The sequence below is a fragment of the Falco rusticolus genome, chromosome 4, assembly GCF_015220075.1.
Source record: "Falco rusticolus isolate bFalRus1 chromosome 4, bFalRus1.pri, whole genome shotgun sequence".
Lineage (NCBI taxonomy): Eukaryota > Metazoa > Chordata > Aves > Falconiformes > Falconidae > Falco > Falco rusticolus.
The window spans coordinates 28,789,945-28,809,184 of record NC_051190.1 but is presented as its reverse complement, the minus strand read 5'-3'; the positions used below and the strand labels follow the sequence as shown (position 1 = coordinate 28,809,184).

The following is a 19,240-nucleotide window of genomic DNA, read 5'->3' as shown; positions in this document are numbered from 1 at the left end:
AAAGCACTCCTTGCAACAACCAAGGGCCCCTGCATAGCTGGCACCTGCCTCATCCCAGCACCTTCATGCAGGCTCATGCTCAACAAAGGAACCTCTTAGCAGGCAAAACCAGCAAAGGATCGCTCCAAGACTGGCTGGGGAAGACCAAGGACGATTGTGAAAGCCACAAGTCAGCCCTCACAGCATCAAGCGGTGCAGACAGGGGCTAGACAGGTGTCTGCTCGGCTTTGCTCTGAGCAAAGCTAAGTAGCTTGGATATTTCTCCCCTACGGGGGCATGCAATGCATTAGCAGAGTTGGGTACGCGTGTTTGTGTGGTGGGTCGACACTGCAAATGCTCAGCACAGTCTTCTCCCAAACAGCTCAAAAGGTGCTATGTCCAATGCTGGCTAAACCACAGCTGTCCACATCCAAGAACAAGGGATAAGCCCCAAGACTAACATGAAGCCCATATTCTCTACAGGCAGCTCTGCTTCCCACAGAGAGGAACTTGCACACTTCAACCCTGAGCACCAAGAAAGAGGTACAGCAAATAATCTGAAATTATATTTGGGATAACAGACTGTCTACCTCCTGCTCCAACCCCAGAAGTGAAAGATGTTCACACATCACCAGAAGACCCATGGTGGTTTAAAAGCAGGAATATAATAAATAGCGTTAACTGTAATACACAGTCAAGGCAACAACAACAACAAAAAAGCCAAGCCTGGGAAGAACTGGCATTATACCACTTTTCTGTTTCAAAACAGACTGCATAAAACCCCAAGCAGCTTAATAAAGCACTGCTTTGAGGGTAGAAGCCAAGCTTCCACCGAGAGCTAGCAATTCATTGTGTCAATACTCAATACAGCGCTCAAGTTTAAACAAATATCTATAAGCATGGGCCAGTTCCATCTAGTGGCATGAATAAGAAGTTTATTCATGTTTATAGCGCTAGGCTGCCAAGAATGTGAAGTAACAAGATCAAAGCCACCCACCCTAGGGTCTTACCCTACATAAACAACGTAATAAAAATGCAAGCAAGACAGATGGAAAGCAGCTATTCCACACTACCTCAGTGATTTCAGTGCCTATTTATAGGTAAAGAATAAGGCTACCTATAACCAAGCTCTAACATGACCATCAGCTTTTACGCAATACAGTCAAGGACAGGGTACCAGAACCGCTGCAACAGAAAAGGACCTGGCAGCAGGCAGACATACAACATGCAAGCCTTTTTTTAATTATTATTTTTTCTTTTTCTTATAAACTCCCACCTGTACACACACCAAACTGGACTTGGGACTTGAATCCCTATAGAGAATCTGGCTGACACAAAACTCTCGTCATGACTTTGAAGCCACCCACTGACAGCACAGCAAAGATCACCACGCTGCAGATGCGGTTCCACCAAACCTCCCCTCCATTTTCCACATCACTCCACGTATTCATGACTCTGCACATCCAAGTTGTTTCACTGCACAGGCAATAAAATCCTCCCCATTCAGGTTTTTCCTACAGCAACTTGAGAGGAGAAAACCCATTAACAGAACAGCACTGGAAAAATCAAGAGACCATCAGGGACTGACGTGTAACTGTTCTTTGAACTGACAGATCTTAGACTGGCAGTTGAAGTCGCACGTACTTCCCAAACCAGCTTCTCCTACATGCAAAAATATAATCTATAAAACCACTGGTCTCAACCACTACCGTGGGTTGAGGGATCAGCTGCTAAGAGATGAAGCAGGTCTCAGGTGCACATGGAATGCTTACACAAAGATTTCCAAAACACATTCAAAATCCCTGCAAACACCACGTTACATATTTTTAGCCTAACCTAAAAATAGCAAGCATTGATACTGTGCATATATTTAAACTCCCAGTATATGCAGGCGTTTTGGGACTGCAGTAATTGGAGCAGAACTCGGATCTGCTCCCTCCACCTCGCATTTGTGCTGCAATGAGCATCTTCAGATGGTGCTGGAATTTAAAGCGACAGTCGAGGGGAGACCCCCTCCGAGACACAGTGTAATGTATTTTTTCCCTTACTTACAGCATTTGAGATCTTGAACTCCCACATACCCAAGATGGGACCAGACTCAAAGCACTTTTCTGGCTCTAGCTCAAGGCAACAGGATCAGACAGAAAGCACTGCAGGGGAGGTAGGAATTGAAAATCCAACTGAAGCAGGGGAGGGGAAAGGAGGAGGAAAAAAAAAAAAAAAAAAGAAAAAAGAGCAACTTGAAAGAGATGTCAGCAACATCAAATCATTGCGTGTTTTAGCCTCTTCCCCATACAGCAGCACCACTGTTGCTCACCTACACTGACAGAAGAGCATCAACTCCTACTTTCTGCCTGCAGGCAGCAAACGTGTGTGCCGGTAGCCTGCAAGCAAGGTGGATTTCTAGCTCGTTTCAAGCTGCTAAAACACAGACAAGCTACTTGAATAATGCATGGCTTGTGACAACCACCAAAATGAAAAGCTAAAAATTCAGCACTTCCGGAAAAAAAATAAAGCACAACAGAAGGGAAATAAACCAGCCTGACTCACTGTCAAGCGTTTCATTGAAACATTTCAAAGGGTTCACGATTTGCTGGGGGCTGCTGCTTGTAACACTCACTTAGCAAAAGCAGGGAGAGTTTAACAGCAGTTGATCGTGTTAAGCAGCATCATCCCAACGAAAAATTAGAAATCCCCTGATCATAAGCCCGACAAGAACCGCTAGGCACAAACAAGCCCTATTTACTATGCACAAGGCAGCTACTGCCACCGCACCATACCTTGCAAAGGAATAAAGCCAGGGGTTGAAGCAACCTGCAGCAGGGCTTCTGCCGAGCAGGTCTGCATGGAGGCCCGTCCACAGCTCTGGCAAAAGCAGGAAACTACACCAAAACAAAAGCATTGGCCCCAGCCCAAAATCCTTACCCCAGCCTCCTGAAGACAGAGGAGTGCGTGGGCAGTGGCTCGCAGGCAAGACCACCTGGTTTCCAGCAGCAGCTCGGTTTGCTACAAAAACAGCACAACCAGCTACAGATACCACACAAAGGCTCCTCTTAAGAGCACAGAACGGGGATAGATTTACGATGACCGCATCCATGTAGATTTTTGGACCCATAACATCTGCTGAGGAAGAACAGACAAGAAGATCATTTGATAATGAAATTGGTTTTTAAGTTTTAAAACACTCCCTAAATGTTTCACAAGACATTAGCAGCTGGCTTGGTTTACCAGATTATTTTAGATAGACATGTACACCCTCTAAGAAGGGGAAAACAGGACTCCTGAGAACTGAGAAAAATCAAGGAGCAAAAGCTGAACAATTTTTTTTCTCCGTTAAGAGCCAGGTACCACAGTTCTGCTGCTGAAAGCCAGAGAATTGATTTTGTCACACCAAAACAGAAGACACTATAACATTAGAAGCATTAGATTTACTTTGTGAAAAGTAAATCAAAGCTGGTTACCTCCCAATATATACAAGATAAGCCCCCCCCCCCCCCCCCCCTTGTTCAGAAAACATCTCAAAAGAGCGGCCACTATTCCTGCAGCCACACCAGCAACATAACTGGTTTTGGAAGCAGCGCTCCAGGCTAGAACATTACTGAGATGGACAAGAGGGACAAGGAGTCATCAAGCTTCTCTGGCAGCAATCACAACTTCTAGTTCTCTCACAAAAGCTCCCAAGAAGACAAACTGTCCCGTGAAACATGTGCCGAAGCCAGGGATGCCCTTGCCACCGAGGCTCACAGCTGATGTGACGGCTCTCGATAACTGCAGAGCGCTTAGTGGTCCCTGCATCCCTGAAGAGCAAACCACGAGCTCACCAACACAGGGCTGTCCAGCTTTACTAACATCCTGTATGGTCTGTTGTAGCTTCATTCCAAGCTCTGCTTGTGTGTTTTCACAGTCAATTCTCAGTCATCAGCATTACCAAGAACACACCAGAAGATATTTTGAGAAGAGAGGCTATGGACTCACAGGGTATGAGCCACCTCTATGTGTCACTGCTCCAATATAATGAAAATCACTTAGTCAGGAGCAATTAAGAGAGCAGATTTTTAAGGACTACTTGGGTTCAAATCCATAACTATACTTTTCTCATTTTGCAAGTCAACTTGGAAGTCTGCACACCACTAGACTTACCAACTTCACTTGCAGTTCATCATTCCATTAAAGGTGACAGTATCACTTAATCCTAATTTTTTGAAATAACCAATCTCCATTTTTATTGCATCTATGAACACAAAGTACAAGAGGAAAGAAACCTGTCCAGTTTTATCTTATTCACCTAATAGCTGGCCACCTACAACGTACCAGTTTTCCTAGCAAAACCAATCTCTGCTCTGTGAGCTCTTCTCTAAAATGAAAAACTTCTAAAAGATGCCTTTTTTCCCCAAAACTGGGCAGCTACTAATTAAATTCAACTCAAAGTTCCCAATGTCCTCGAGCTATTGCCCGATGACTGGTACCAAGATCAACTGCTGGACATCTCAGTTCCTTCCCACAATCCCTGATAACAGGGCTCCCTATCATCACATCTTTCTGATCGGTGTGAGACCACCAATTCTGACGTATGCAAAAAAACATGCCCCGCACAAGAGGTGGGGAGCTTTGGATCAGTCATTTGCCTCCCCTACCAAACTGAGACCTGGAAAAAAAAAAAAGTTAAATTTACAAAGTCCGGTTAAAAAGGAGAGTTAATACCATTGCCTTGGGCTCATTTTAACAGCAAAGTGGAAATTCAAGGCTTTGAGGGAAGAAAAGGTGTCTCCACAGGTAGCTCCTGTAAGAGCTATCTACTCCACCTGTCTCACACTTCTGGCACGTGCAAGGTCAACCGGCACAATCCCCAAAATCCCAGACCTCCCTCCCACATCACAAACAGGCACCAGCTTAGCATTTCAGCAATAAGTCAGATGCTAGCAGCTCAGCACTTCGCTAGGGCAGCGCACGCAAAACCAACCTCCGTGGGCTCACGGCCAACCTCCCAAACCATCCCTTTAAAGAACGGTTTTGTTCTGATTTTGTGGCATAAGGGTGGGGACGAACGGAAGAGCACACAACATCATGTGATTTGCAGCTTTGCCGCTTCCAGAGCGAGTTTTACTTCCAGTTTTCTTACCCTGAACTCACACGTATGAAGAGGCGGCGGCAGAGGCTCCTTTCTCTGAGCAGCACCGTTATTAAACCCACCAGTGCCTGAAGGAGCTGGACTCCACGGACGATCGGGTGCTGCACGCACCCTGTCACAGCCCTACGTAACATTAATTACAGCTGCCTTCTCTTCCCCACCAACCCAGCAGCCACCCAGAAAAAAACCAAGAGAGGTGCCCTCGTGCCACAGGACATACATGAGAGTGCTCCTCTGTTACTCACACTTCATAGAACTCTCCAGGAAAGAGGACACATTTCCTCTCCAAATCCTTAGTAGTTTGGGGTTTTTTTTTTCCCTTTTTTCTTTCCTTTTTTTCAAGGATCCTGAATGTCACCTTTAAAAGGTATAACCGAACAAAGAAAACCAAGCGCAAGCTTTTAAGTAGTTACTTAACAAAGTGGATGCACGTCTTCAGGAGCCTTCGGGTTACCATCTCAGCACTGTTTTTCACTGGAGAGGAAACGAAGAAATAAAGGATTTAAGGTTGCTGGTTAGGGTGACCCTAGGACTCCGGCACTGATGATCACACAGATGAGGCACCAGCAGCCTGCTCCGTTCACAGCCCTGTTTGCAGGGGGCACGGGGAATAAGGAGGAGGCAGGCCGCACGCAACTGGCAAACTGCTATTAACAGCAGCGGCGAGGGACTGACTAGACCAAAACCAAGAGGGCCAGAAAGCACAAAGCGTCAGTTTTAGTTGCGCTAGTAGCCAGAAGACTATAAAATAACAAAGGATTGATAGGTTGCAATGGCATCCTAGATGTTAAGCTGCTGCCCAGCAGAGCGACTCGGGAAACCATCTAAGCTGCCCCTGGGAAGTTGTGTTCCAGAATAAAGCACAACACACCACCAGCAGCAAATATGGAAAGAAAGGGGGCAGGGTGTTTTAATTGTATTTTTAAAGTGACCAAAAAAAAATATTTTTGTTTTCAAGGATAGCTGCAGTCCACAAAGCACAGCTCACAATTTTGCAAAGCTGCTGACAATGTAAAAGCTGAGACTTGACCTTGAGGTGGCACAGAAGGGGAAAAACCACAGCTTACTGCATTAGCCCACCTTAGCAAAAAAAAAGGAAGATTTCCATGTCAATCTGCACAGTACTTCTAGAAGTATCGACTTAAAAGCTTGCCACCAGTCTAGGTGTCAAACATCCCAGAATTAGGGACTTCCAAACAGAATGACTTCACAGGTCACATATTCTGGTCATTCCAACTGTACCCTTTTTTTTAAGCAACGTTAAGCATCTGCACTTGCCATAATTTCAAGGGTGAGCGGCCAGAAGCTGTGGCTTCATGTTAAAAAGGGTTTCACTGCAAGACCTGCTTAAGATGGTCACGTTTCCACACCACAGCATGTCACCCTCCTCTCACACAGAGTTCTACCTGCATTTGTTAAGCTTTGAGAAGAAATGCCCTGGAAAATGTCTTTTGTAGAATTCAGATCAGATGCCTTCTCTCCTCACACATCCACCATGGCATAAGTGGGAGAACACAACTAAGATGCTAAAATAAATTGCAAGAAGGGGGAAGATCTTAAACTGCTGCCTAAGAGCTGACACTATGCAACCACAGCTGATACCCAACCAGCACACAAGCAATACGTGTTCCCAGTCCAAGATCAGGCACTGCCTTTGAAAGATGCTTTTACACGTTCAGATGAAGGGCTTCAATACATGCAAGAGCTAGCTTAGAGCCATACTGAGCCAACAGGCCACGTTCCCTGCACAGTGAAACACATCTTAAACTGCCTGACATACCGAGAGTAAAATACCGATGGAAACCTTGCAAGGCATGTGCAACACCTGAGCAGCAAGTCCACACTCTGCACCGATTCCTGCTGGAAAGAGTGAAAAAAAAAAAAAAAAAGCTGCCTACTGCACCCAGCAACGAGGAGATTACCACCAACCCTTCTGAAGAACAGTAACTTACACCCTTACTGCTCAAGCACTGCACACAGCCAGTTGTTACAAGATTTTCAAGCCAGCCAGCAATTGCTTTTGTTAAACTGGGGTTAGGTTTTGGTTTTTGGTTGTTTTTTTTTTTATCGCATTCATGCATTAGCCTTGTGGCCAACCAATTCCAGCCCAGCAAGCAAGCCCTCAGCACCAAAAACTGAGGGCAGCCCTTCCAGGCTCCCAACAGTTGTCCAGTCTGAGTTCATCCACATTGCGTGGCAGTGGTCACGGCAGGGTTTAGGCAGAATATGTTAAAATAGCAGAAAAGCAAAGAGGTTGTATTTGAGGTAAGCATACCACTACATCAGAACTGAAAACGCTGAAGTCTGATCATGGCCAGATTTATAGAGATGCTCCACATCCAGCATTATTCTCTTCTGAGACTATTAAAGTTCATAAATGAAACAATGATCAGCTGGCCAGCTAAAAAGCAAGGAAAGAAGCACACACTGCACATTAATCCTCCAGGTCCACAGCCATACAGATTTAGGAGACTGCAAGGTACCTAACAATTTTATCCCAAGGCAAACATTTTGCATAAGCAAGACTACAAAAACCACTACAGGCCACAGCCAAGAGGTTGCACAGGCTGCAATCAGACCATTTGCTAAGGACACAACTGTCTTCAGGCTGCAAATTTGCGTGCCTACCCCTTAGTCATCGCAGTCAAGTGTCCAACACTGTTTAAGCCTTCGCACAGTAAAATATAAATTCTTTTCCTGGGTGTTGCAACAGTACAACATCAAACAGATTATTTAACCATCTGGGATAGAGGGTCATTAAAAGCAGCCACAAACTGCTAAACAAACATAAAAACATTAAGCTGAGGAGCATTCTTCAGACTGTGTTCGAGTCAGAGGTGCGTTCCAGCTGTTGCAAGCTGGTTTGTGCTCGTCATGGCTGATCCAAGGGCACCTCCCAGTTTATACACAATGAAGCCTGCTCAACTACAATAGGATTCCAGTTTAACAATATAGAGAGAGGACATGAACTATTTATGCTACCCAAGTTACTGCTAATGGGTCCTGCTAGTCTCGTTCATCTGTAGCTGGAAATCCTAGCAGCAGGGAAGTATGAAACACCGTACGCTGCTGGTTTCCTGCAAGGGAATAAAAGCTTTTTTCCTGCCTCCCCATTATACTGCTGCTGTCATCTTCCTCAAATTGCATTACAGCACGCTATGGCGAGAGCAGGGAGAGGAGAAAAGTCTTCTAGGCAGCATCGCCGCTGTGCTGCAGGCAGCTGTCAACATCGCTGCCTGTTCCACTCTGCTGTGCCACTAACACGTTTAGCCAACAACATTTTGTACTTTCCACAGGTATGCGGGCAAGCGCTCCCTCCACCACCAGCCTTCAGGTGCCTTCAAGCAAAAATGATCTGCAAGAAGCATCAGGGAGAGGCCTCCCTCCCCCCATCCATCAAATATAAGAATGCATCATGTCTTTGGGACGGTATTTGGAAGTAAAAGCATAAATCTGTTCCTAACTCTAGTTCTGCAAAGGCTGCAGAAGAGCCAACCGCCGTCTGCCTTTCTCCAACCAGGACACAACACCACCAGTGCCCACAGCTTGGTAAGAGCACGTCAGCATCAACAACAAAGTACGGGAGCTTTATGGAGAGGTGCTTTTGACAGGCATGTATTACTAGAGGCCATTTTCCATCCTTATACTCCCCCCAAAAAAAATTCTAGCTGGTACCAATCCCGACCACCTTATACGACAGTGTAATAGCACATGATGCCTCTACAGATCTTGTCCAAATATTTATCTAAATAATGCAAACACTAGCTTGGCCTCCTTACAGAGGTAAGCAAATCAAGTGCGCTTGTCCTCAGAAGCCAACTGAAAACATTTCAGGTCACCCTGACACCTACGTACACTCCCAGATTTCAGCTTGCCAACTTTGCTTCTCACTACAAGTGACAACAACAGCCTCCAGAAGTCACCCCATGAACAGGCAGGCTGCACTGGCATCAGCAAAGGAGTTGGCTCCCCCAAAGCCAGCGAGAAAGCCATGCTTAGATTTCAATTCCCCGTGACCTGGGTCAGAAACGCTGCAAGAGAGCATCATGACTCAGGGTAGCAGCTGCCCCTGTGCTGAAGTCTTCCCCCAAAGCCCAATGCTTTTTCCATTTAATCAGGCACTGACAGCTCCCCTCGCGAACGCAGGGAGGGGACCACAGTGGTGCTGGTAATTAAGAGAAAGGTGTCATTCAGAAGGAATATTATTTCTAGTCCTCAGGAATTAAGCTTTCTCAAAGGTTGTTACAAATTTAAAACTACCACAAGCTCTTAAGCACTGACCCAGGGGAAAAACATCACTCCTGAGATATTCCAAAATAAACCTGAAATTCTATAAAAGTGACATGAATGCTGCTGAGAACAAGATTATCCCAGCTCAGTAAAACATTCCTTATTATCTTCCATCTCAGTGCTTTGGCAAAGATAACTTATTCAAGCCACCAGGGCACTGCTAAGTGGCCTTTTTTGCCTTTTCCTTTTTTTTTCTTGTTCTCCCTGCCTACCCTCCCCCAATTTCCCACATTTCCCGTTCCAGTAACCTGCTTAAAATGAAACTACTCCACTCCTCCTCAGACTAATGCTGATCAGCATGTTATTCAGCTGCACTTCAAACACAGGAACTACCACACCAGTACACAAATAACCTTATCTCCTGGGCTGCCACTGGAAGCTAGGGTCTCAAGTCAGCTGCATGTTTCACACCTTCCACTGCTCATGGTATTAAAAAAAGGCACTTACACCACCACCACCCCGCCCACCAGGGATAGATCCTACCGAGAGTAACCAAAGTTACATGCAGCAGCTTGAAAAGCCCACCCATCTACCAACAGCAATTAAACCCGCTATTATTTTAGAGCGCACGCAGACTTCTGAGCCTATTAGCGCCCTTCCTTTCAGTAGTTAAGATGACGTCTGAATTCAATAATTTAAATGGAGACTTAAAATATCTCCAGACCAAATCCATGTGCAAAAAAACTCCCAAGCTTCCGATGAGATGAATTAGCGGTGCAGTTCTGACTGTCCCAAAAAGAATGCAGCCAGTGGCAAGCCCTGACACCCATTGCCACACCAAGCTGCCGGCACTATGACACAGTAAACCACTCACAATGGCTTTAAAGAGAAATAAATAAGACACCCATCGCAAATTAGCAAATGGGAGCTTCTTCCAGCAGGCACTAAAAAACACCCGAAGGGCTCCATCCCTCTCGCGCTTGGGTTTGTGTTACTCTGGCTTGCTAAGCAGCTCCTGGCCCCTGAGACAGGCTTCCTGCCTCTCTCCAGCTGCGCCGACGTCGCAGGAGTTGCACACTCTCCCCACCTATTTTTGCCACGGGACTTTTTAGCCATTTGTGTCCAATTTCAAAGCACAAGCCGCGCTGCCAGCAATCGTAGCTCACTGGCAGCAGTAACGCCCACTGCATTCTCAGGCAGACAAAGCATTGGTCTACCCAGGAATTTGGACTTCTGAGACAGCTTCTGAAACACAAGCCCAGGAACAGGCTGCCAGCACCCTCCGGCTGGAAACCGGCATGGACCTTATCATCAGTAAAGCTTGATCCAGCCACTCTTCCAGGAACTGTTACTTGTGCCCAGACTTATGCAGCTGCCCGAGCCAGGCCAACAGGAAAACATCCCAGGAAGGAAAGAAAAAGCAATGGAAGAAGGCCCATTACCAAAATGCAGCACTACCAAGCAGGCTGAATGTTTCTACAGATCTTCAGGAAGTGGGTCCAAGTTCTTTCCCAAGTCTTGGTATTCCAGGCACAAAGTCCTGTCAAGATGATCGTTTATTAGCATCTAGTCACACCATGTGGACACTGGGCACGTGAATTCTATTAAGATGTTTACAGTATCAAAAAGCCTGATGTAAGGCAGTGGAATTTTTTGCACAGCATTCATCCTAGAAATGAAAAGCTCTGATTAAAGCTATAAATCCAAAGTTCTGCAACTAAAAGCTGTCCCTGCAATTCCACTAGTCCTAAAGAAAATGGGTTCCACCATATGGTCTGTGCTGCATGCTCCTACGGCCCAGTACCTGTACAGGAACGTACCAGAACCTGCTCAAGATCTGGGCCTGCAGAATGATGGGTCTCAGAATATCCTCCCTCACCTTCCAAACAGGCCACTGGAAGTAAAAAGCTCTTATGCCATCCCCTCTGGAAGCAGAAGGCAGCCACACACAAGGATAGACAAAACCCAGCCTATCGACCTGATGGAGGACACTTTCCTTCTCCACTGCTACTCCTGGAAACCTGCAGCAGCTCCAAAGCACATCAATTAAGACAGCAAAAATTGTAAGAAAGGAAGAAACAACCACAAACACAGAACAGGGATCTGCTCAGAGGTCTTAGCACTAAGAATGCCCATGCCTTTTAGCCACCAAGGCAATTAGCTACTGCTTTTAGGACTGCTGCCCAAAACAAAGTAAGAAGAGTCTGCTGCTCTGTAGGGCACTCAGTAAGCTGGAAAAGAAACACAAGAGACACTGTGAAAAGCACACAGACAACAGAGCTATAGGCTGTCAGCATTACGACTGGATAATGAAAATGAAAGTGCACAGCAGTAACATTAGCTTTTCTTTTTTAAAGCATCAGAGGTCTCAGAAAACAGCGACCAAACCTTGACACTTCTCCTGAGAAAATGAACCTTGCTTGATGAGCAGTAAGGAAGCTCAATATAAACACCAGCAACTAAATTTGTTTGTACGCAAGATACATTTCTGCCATAAGTATTTTTCAACAAGACTTTAAGGTATTAGATGTCATTTGAAGACAACACTTCAGGTCACAAAGTGAAGGTGAGATGAAAAGAAAAACCTCCCCGCCAGACTCACAGGTGCAAGCAGCTGTTACCTGCCAGCAGCCACACAGGGCTTCCAATGAGCACAGCTGCGAAGCCAGCGGATCTATAGGCCAACAGCAACTTTTTAAGCCAACCTGACACTTCGCTCACCCCAAAGCGGCGTGCAGGAGCGCTGCCTGGGCTAGCTCCGCTCCTCTTCACACGCACACGGGAGTGAGCTACAGCTCTTCAGCCTCACAAGCTGGTGAAACCCCGACCTTCCTCCAGCTGTTTGGAGGAACAAGCGCGGCTCCAGCAGCAGAAACACCCACCAAACACCTCCGTTATAGAAATGCTGCGTGCGTTAGCACTCCAGCGCCTGCTCTCTCCCCCCAAGCTGAGCTAGTACTCGAATCGGTAGGGAGAGGGGGGGAAGAGGAGGAGGAGTATCTCTTACACAGATCCCTCAACTCCGAGGACAGCTGTGTTTTGGGTTTCTTTTCTGCAGCAGCTCCCACAGCAGATGCCTGAAATGTCAAGATGTCCCAACGGCACCGCGTGTTTCCACAACGAGCCGGGGGTCAGGGGAGCAGCACAGGCTCGCAGCCGCCTGCCCCCACCAGCTCCGCAGCCGACGCGGTTTTTCTTCCCGAGCACAAACGCCCAGCCCGGGGCACCCGGAACGAACGAACCGGTGAGGAGAGCAGCGCCCCGAAACCGCGCCCGGGCGTCCCCCACCCGCCTCACCGCCCCGCTGGGGGGGGACCCCCGGGGGAACGGGGGCCGCACCGGGGCCAGGCGCTGACCCAGGGCGGGAAACAGCGGGGCCGGCCCCGGGGAGGGCGAGAAGGGAGCGGGGGGGAACCCGGCCCTTAGGGGAAGGGAGCTGGGGGGGAACCCGGCCCCAGCCGGGAGCAGCGACCGAGCCCGCCGCCGAGGGGGCGGGTGAGGCCCAGGGGACGGGGCGGGGAACCCCGGTGCGAACCCGCCACCGCTCTCCCCGGGGCGGCTGAGCTGGGCCGCGCTGGGCCGGGCCGCGCCGAGCCGACGGGGGTGGGGGGGGGGGGCCGCGGCCGGTACTCACCGGACCCATCCACCCCCGCGCCGCCCCTCCGGCCCCGCTTCATTTAACCGCCGCTGCCCGGCTCCTTCCGGCCGGCCCGCGCCACGTGACCGCACCGCCCCGCACCATAGAGAGGAGCGGCGGGGAGCAGGGAGCGGCGAGGGAGAGACGGGCGGCCCACGCCGTCCCGTCTCGGCAAACCTACCATAGAGGCGGGGGAGGGCGGTCCTCCAGGCACAACCGCCCCGCCCCCTTCCGGGCGGTCGGTGGTCCGGGGAGGGGGCGGGGCCTGAGGGGAAGGGGCGGGGCGAGGTGCTGCACGTGGCTCCCGGGGGTGGAGGGGGGGGGCTCTGCAGGGGGGCCAGGGACGCCACGGGGCGCTGTGCCATGGGGGGGGCAGGGCCTCTATAGGCTGCTATGCCATGGGGGGGCGCAGGACCCCGGGGGGATGCTGTGCCGGGGCGGGGACGGGACACGACAGGGCCCCAGGGGGGTGCTGGATCACCAGGGGCGCTGTGCCGGGTGGGGGGACACAGGGCCCCTGGGGTGCTGGATCCCTAGGGGTGCTGTGGGGTCCCTGGGGCGTGCTGGGCCCCTAGGGGTGCTGTGCTGGGGGGGGAAGGAGGACAGGGCCCCTGGGATGCTGTGCCGGGGGAGGGGGCTTGGCAGAGCCCCTGGGCTGGGAGCCAGACCCCAGGGTGACACCCCCCCCAGGGCTCTGCTGCCTTCAGGGGCCTTAAATCCTGGGTTGGGGTGCCAGGCGGCCCTGGAACAGAGCTGGGGGGCTCTGCTGCCTGTGGACCGGGCAGGTTTATTGTCACCGGTGTCACTCACTTGGCCCCAAAGCCTGGCTGAAGCCAGGAGCCATCTCCCAGAGGAGGCTCGTGAAGGAGCCAAGCTGCTCCATGGACCCTCCTCACCTTCCTGGGACCCCCCCGGCTGCCTCTGCCCGGCTGCCGTCCCCAGAACACCCTCAAAGTCCAGCAACCCCTGTCACCCCCCTGGCCCAGCCAAGGGACAGAGCAGCCCTGGGGACAAGACACCACGGCGGATTTTTGATGACATTAATGTCTCCTTTGCTACCTGGTTATGGGGAGCAGGCAGGCGGGTGGTGGGCCATGAACCCGAGGTCAAACAGCACTGCAGAGCTGGAGAGGCCCAGGAGATGGGGGGGGGGGGGGGGGGGAGGTGGGGATCAAAAAGAAGAGTAAATAACCCCAAATCTCGTAGAAAATGATCCATCTGCAGCAACACACGTGACGGAAGGAGCAGGGCAGGTGCTGGAGGCCTCAGGAAGGGCTGGTGGGTGGCTGGGGTGTCCTGGTGTCCCTGCCGTGAGGGCAGAGGGACGAGTCCCACCTCCACGAGGCTGGTCCCCCACCTCACTGTGCACGGGGAAGGCAAATGGCTTCTCCAGGCAGGGCCGGGCAGCGTGGGGTTCACCGGGGCAGAGACCTGCTGCCGGCAGGGCTGGGCCCGCTTCTGCAGCGTGGGGTTTCCCCCAGGAAAGCTCCTTGGGCAGCTCTTGGCAAGGGAGGATGGAGCTGGGCACACGTGTCTTGGTGCCCTGCCACCCCAAAAATGCTGCCAGCCAGCCCAGTGCCTCTGCTGAAAGCACCAGCAACCTCTTGGTCACCTTCTTCCTCGGACCCCGTGTGTGCGGTTGGGATGGTGGGAACCAGCCACACGCTGGTGGTCAACCCCATCTGCACAAGGTGCACCAGCTTCACGTACATGTACACCATCACCCTGGCCGACCTCCTGCACTTGCCCACCATCCCCCACATGGTCTGTGTGTAATTTGTGCATGACCGGCACTTCAGAGACCGGGGCTGCAGAAAGCTCTTCAGCCTCAACCTCCTCACCACGTGTACCAGCATCTTCCTCCTCACCATCATGAGCACCGAGCACTACCTGGCCATATGTCAGGCATCTGGACACCCTGTGCAGGTCAAGGCACCACCTGGTGTGGCTGGTGGCCTTCCTCCTCGCCCTCCCCAGCACGACCTTCATTGGCCTGCACACCAGCCACCATGACAGGGTGACCAAGCGCGTGTGCCACCCTACGTGGTGGATGGGAACCTACAAGTTGTACCTCACCATCCTCTTCAACACCTGCATCCTCGCGCTAGGTGTCACCATCTGTTGCTTGTACGCCAAGCTGGCTGGGATCTACAGGAGGTTCCAGCGGGCTCTCATTCCCAGCATGGACACCAGCTGATGCCCCGAGCAGAAGGTCCTGTATATGATCTTCAGCACTGTGCTCGCTTCCTGGCCTTGCTCCCTGCCCTTCTGGCCAGGGCAGCTCTTCAGCATCCCGGTACAAGCAGGGGGACTGGGGCAGCACCACCATCATCTCCATCAGCTTCCTCCTGACCTGCCTGGCCTACAGCAACAGCTGCCTCACCCCCTTCTCAACTCGCTGCTCCCCAAAAATTACAGCGAGGACCTGCTGGCCCCCAGCCCCTGCTGCCCCCCGGCCATTGCCTGGCTCCCAGGGGCTCTGGAGAGGATGGGTGCTCCCTGGGAGAGGTGGGTGCCCGTGTTGCACGCCGGTTAAGCCCTTCTGCTGGGGACACGATGCTGGTCAGTAAGAGGTACCGGCTACGGCAGCAAACGGTGGGACAGAATCGGCTCCCCGGCGGCGGGGCAGCTCTGATCACCAAACTCACCCTCAGCCTTTTGTTAAACATCTTTCTGGCAGTGAAGTTTTTATCTAGGAACTCTATTAAAAACCAGTTTATTGCCAAATTAGTTTGAAAAACAATTTCCCAGAGGGAAGTGGGGCTCTAGGCTCCCCCTGCAAGTCCTCTGGAAACCGCTTTCCTTGATCAGTTCAGCCAGACCCTTTGAGTTAAGCCTTTTGCCGGGGGCTCCCCAGGGACCACCCTCTCATGCTGTCCACGTGCCACCACCATCTCCCCCATTCCACAAAAGGGGGATGAAATTCCAGTGCCTGGGAAGGGGTGGGGAACTCCTTTTGGATTTCCACCAAAAAGCAAAGGCATAAGGACCCCCGGCAGGGGGGGGTCCCTGCCCTAAGCAAGGCATGGGGGTGCTGGGGGACCTCAGCCTGGCCCCCTCCACGGCTGTCGATGCTCATGGAGGCGAAGCCAGTGACATGTTGCCCTTCCCTCTCGGCCAGTGGCGGTGACCCCACCATGGGGCAGTGCTGGGGGTGGCGGGGGGCTGACGCCGAGGTGGGCTCAGCCCAGGCACACCCAGGGCACAGTAGCCGATGCTGCAGGGGGTCAGCCCTGGCCATCCCAAAGCCTGAACATGAGGCTGTGTCACAGGACAGCGCAGGCAGCCGGTGACAGTGGTGACAGTAATTGGTGACAGGGTGACAATAACCACAGCCCATGTCAGAGGGCAGGGATCGGTCCCTGTCCAGGTCTAACCCCTGCTGGCACTGAACCACACAGCTGCTCAGTCACCCCCGGCAGCAGGATAGGGAATCGGGGAAAAAGGTAAAGCTTGAGGATTGAGGTAAGAACAATTTAATAATTGAAATTAAATAATAATAATGAAAAAAGGAGAGAAGGGGAGAGGAATAAAATCCAAAGGGAAGGGGAAAGAAAGCCTGAAAGTGATGCACAATACAACTGCTCAGCACCTGCTGACCACTGCCCAGCCAGTCCCCAGCAGTGACCAGCAAGCCCCAGCCAACTCCCCCAGTTACACAGTGAATGTGGTGTCCCATGGTATGGAACAGCCCTTTGGCCAGTTCAGGTCAGCTGTCCTGGCTGTGTCCCCTCCTGATTTCCCATGCCCCTCCAGCCTTTGTGGCAGCAGAGCCTGAGCAACTGAAAAGTCCTTGACTTCATTTAAACATAACTTAGCAACAAGTACAACATCAGTGTGTTATCAGCGTTGTTCTCAGACTAAGCCCAAAACACAGTGCCGTACCAGCTCCTGAGACGAAAAAATAACTCTATGGCAGCTGAAAGCAGGACAGTCCCTTTGGGTAAAGGGCACTGGCTTGCCACCCTCCTGCAGAGCCACACCAGGAGATGGACCCATTGGAGCATCCAGCCCAGATCCGCCTTGTGCAGACATGTCACCGTCACTGCCGCTGCTGGAGGTGTATCGAGGCGCACAGCACCGGGCCCACGCATCCTCGGCACACTCGGGAAAAGCTGCCCAAGCCCAGCGCCACCGGCCACCTCCCCTCGGGTCAGCGGGGCGAGACACGCTCCTGCTCCAGAGCCCTGCGGGACCGCGATGGCAGGCCTTGCCTGGCCGTGTCCAAGACTGGAATGGGGAGAGGCAGCCAGGTTCATTCAATCAGCATCCAATTAAAATTTAATTTCTCAATCTCCCAGACCAGATGCTTTACACCAGCCCAGGAAGACGCAATGCACGGTAGCTCTCCGACCAGGGTCACCAGGCTGGACCAGCAAGACTCACGTTGCTTATCTTTCCTACCGCAGCATCACCGCATCCAGGTTTCTCTTGCATATCTTGTCCTGCCCAAATACCACAACCAGGGCCAGGGTCTCCCCACCCCCCAGGAGCATTTCTCCCCCCACCACCCTGCGCAGAGACCGCTGTAGCTCAGCCATATGGTTTCCAGCCGCAGCCTGACCTCCGCTTCGGGTGCCAACTGCTTCTGAATCTGGGACAGAGATCAGCAAACTTGGCATGACTCTCGCACAGCATCTGTGAAGCCACACTCACCTGCCCCTGCAACACCTCTCTTCTGCAGGCCATAAACCCCAGGTGATGGTGCAAGAAAACATCTGTCCTCCTCAACCCGCTGGTGCCTGACCTCCTTCCTGCCATCTCCCGTCCAGCCACGAGCTCGCCCAGCGGATTTTCTTTTACTGCGTGCCTGTACAATGCAGCAGCGCCGCGGCCCCATGTCAGGGGCTCTTGCTCTCTAGAGGGATAGAAGCAACACAATAATGCTGCAGCCAAGGCTGGGAGAGCATCTGCAGAAGTGGGCGTTGTTTGCATCATCCATCCAGCAAGGAGTTGTCAGATTGCAGAAGGGGGTTTGTATAAATCTTTATAACCTTCTGGTCTTGTTTGAGCTTGCCTCTCTCTCATCATGCTAATTTGAAGCAGCATCCTCTCCTCCTGCCCTCCATCCCCCACCACACCTGAAAGGATTTAATCTGAGATTATTTATTGGCAGAGCTTTGGGGTTTTAGTTTTACCCTAAGCCACATGCGAAGAGAGACTGAAAAGGGAAGCAAGGGAGAGGGTTTAGCTAGGCATCAAACTGTAAAGCTCCAACAGAAAATATAAAGAGCTTTGTGAATTAAACCCTATTCTGCCATGTCTTTTTTAAGCGCATACTAGGGGGCAGGGCAGGCAGAGTGCCCGGGACACAGGAGCATCATCACAAATCAGAAAAGAAATTGCCACTATGACAGCAGCACTTTCTGCTCAGTCTTGTTTTGTACGTCCTGCAGGAAGAGGCAGAGACTGTAAAATTTACTTGAGGAATTTAGTTGACTTGCCAAACTTCCATGGAAGAGGCAGTCAATTCCTTGAGCTCTGTAAGATCTCCTAAGAGAAATATTATTTTTTTTATCATGTTTTCAAAAAGTTCACGTAGTGCACAAGTCCTACAGCACACCACATCCACTGGAGCGGGCTGCAGGAATCGCCCTCTCTGTTCGCTACGTCCACATACCAAAAGGATCCCAGAAATCAGGAATACTTCACAAAAAGTATTTATTAAAGAAAACACACAGCAGAACCAGTGTTTGACAGAGCACCGAAGGACTGAAAGCATTTCTTGCTCCAAATCATCACGCAGTCCCTGTTGCTGGCTGAAACGAGGGGGTGGGAGAAACCAGCTCCCCAGCCATTTGCTCACTATATAGTACTGCATTTGATCATATTGTGAAGTTACTCAAGGAATAAAAAATATTACTGAATTTTCCTCCCTTTAAAAAAAAAAAGCAAACAAATATGCACAGATTAAAGAAATCTTAGCTTTTAACTTTAGAGAGGGAAGGCGCTGCTGCAGGGCGCACCCCAACACAGAGCACCGAATGATCGCTGCCAGCACCATCCTCATCCTCGGACCCGCCTTTCTCTACTTGCCAAACACTACTAATTAGAACAAACAATCAGGAAAGCAGAGATTTATCTGCATTAATGACTCTTTCTCCAATTCTCATTAAAAGGAGGGGGGGGGGGGGATTATACTTTCTTTCCTGAAAACTGAGATTAGAAAAATAACAGGACAAATGACTGAAACAAGCATTCTACCTGGAAAGGAAGACTTTTATCTGGACAGTTCATATAAATCTGTTAAATCAGCTGCAGTTCTG

General features: G+C 50.7%; 1 protein-coding gene and 1 pseudogene across 3 annotated transcripts in view; one reads left to right on the top strand and one right to left on the bottom strand.

The window, feature by feature from the left end:
* RNF216 (ring finger protein 216) overlaps positions 1–13,111 on the bottom strand; it is an 80,852-nt gene extending 67,741 nt beyond the window's left edge. Inside the window, exon 1 of one of the 3 annotated variants that reach the window (XM_037384878.1) lies at positions 12,972–13,111. The gene's annotated coding sequence lies outside the window, so the exon portion shown is untranslated. Of the gene's footprint in view, positions 1–2,904; positions 3,057–12,344; positions 12,651–12,971 lie in introns of those variants that run through there. The other 2 variants (XM_037384879.1, XM_037384880.1) reach the window with 2 other exon arrangements.
* Positions 13,112–14,228: 1,117 nt separating this feature from the next.
* On the top strand, positions 14,229–15,510 carry LOC119147893 (annotated as a pseudogene).
* Positions 15,511–19,240: the final 3,730 nt, after the last annotated feature.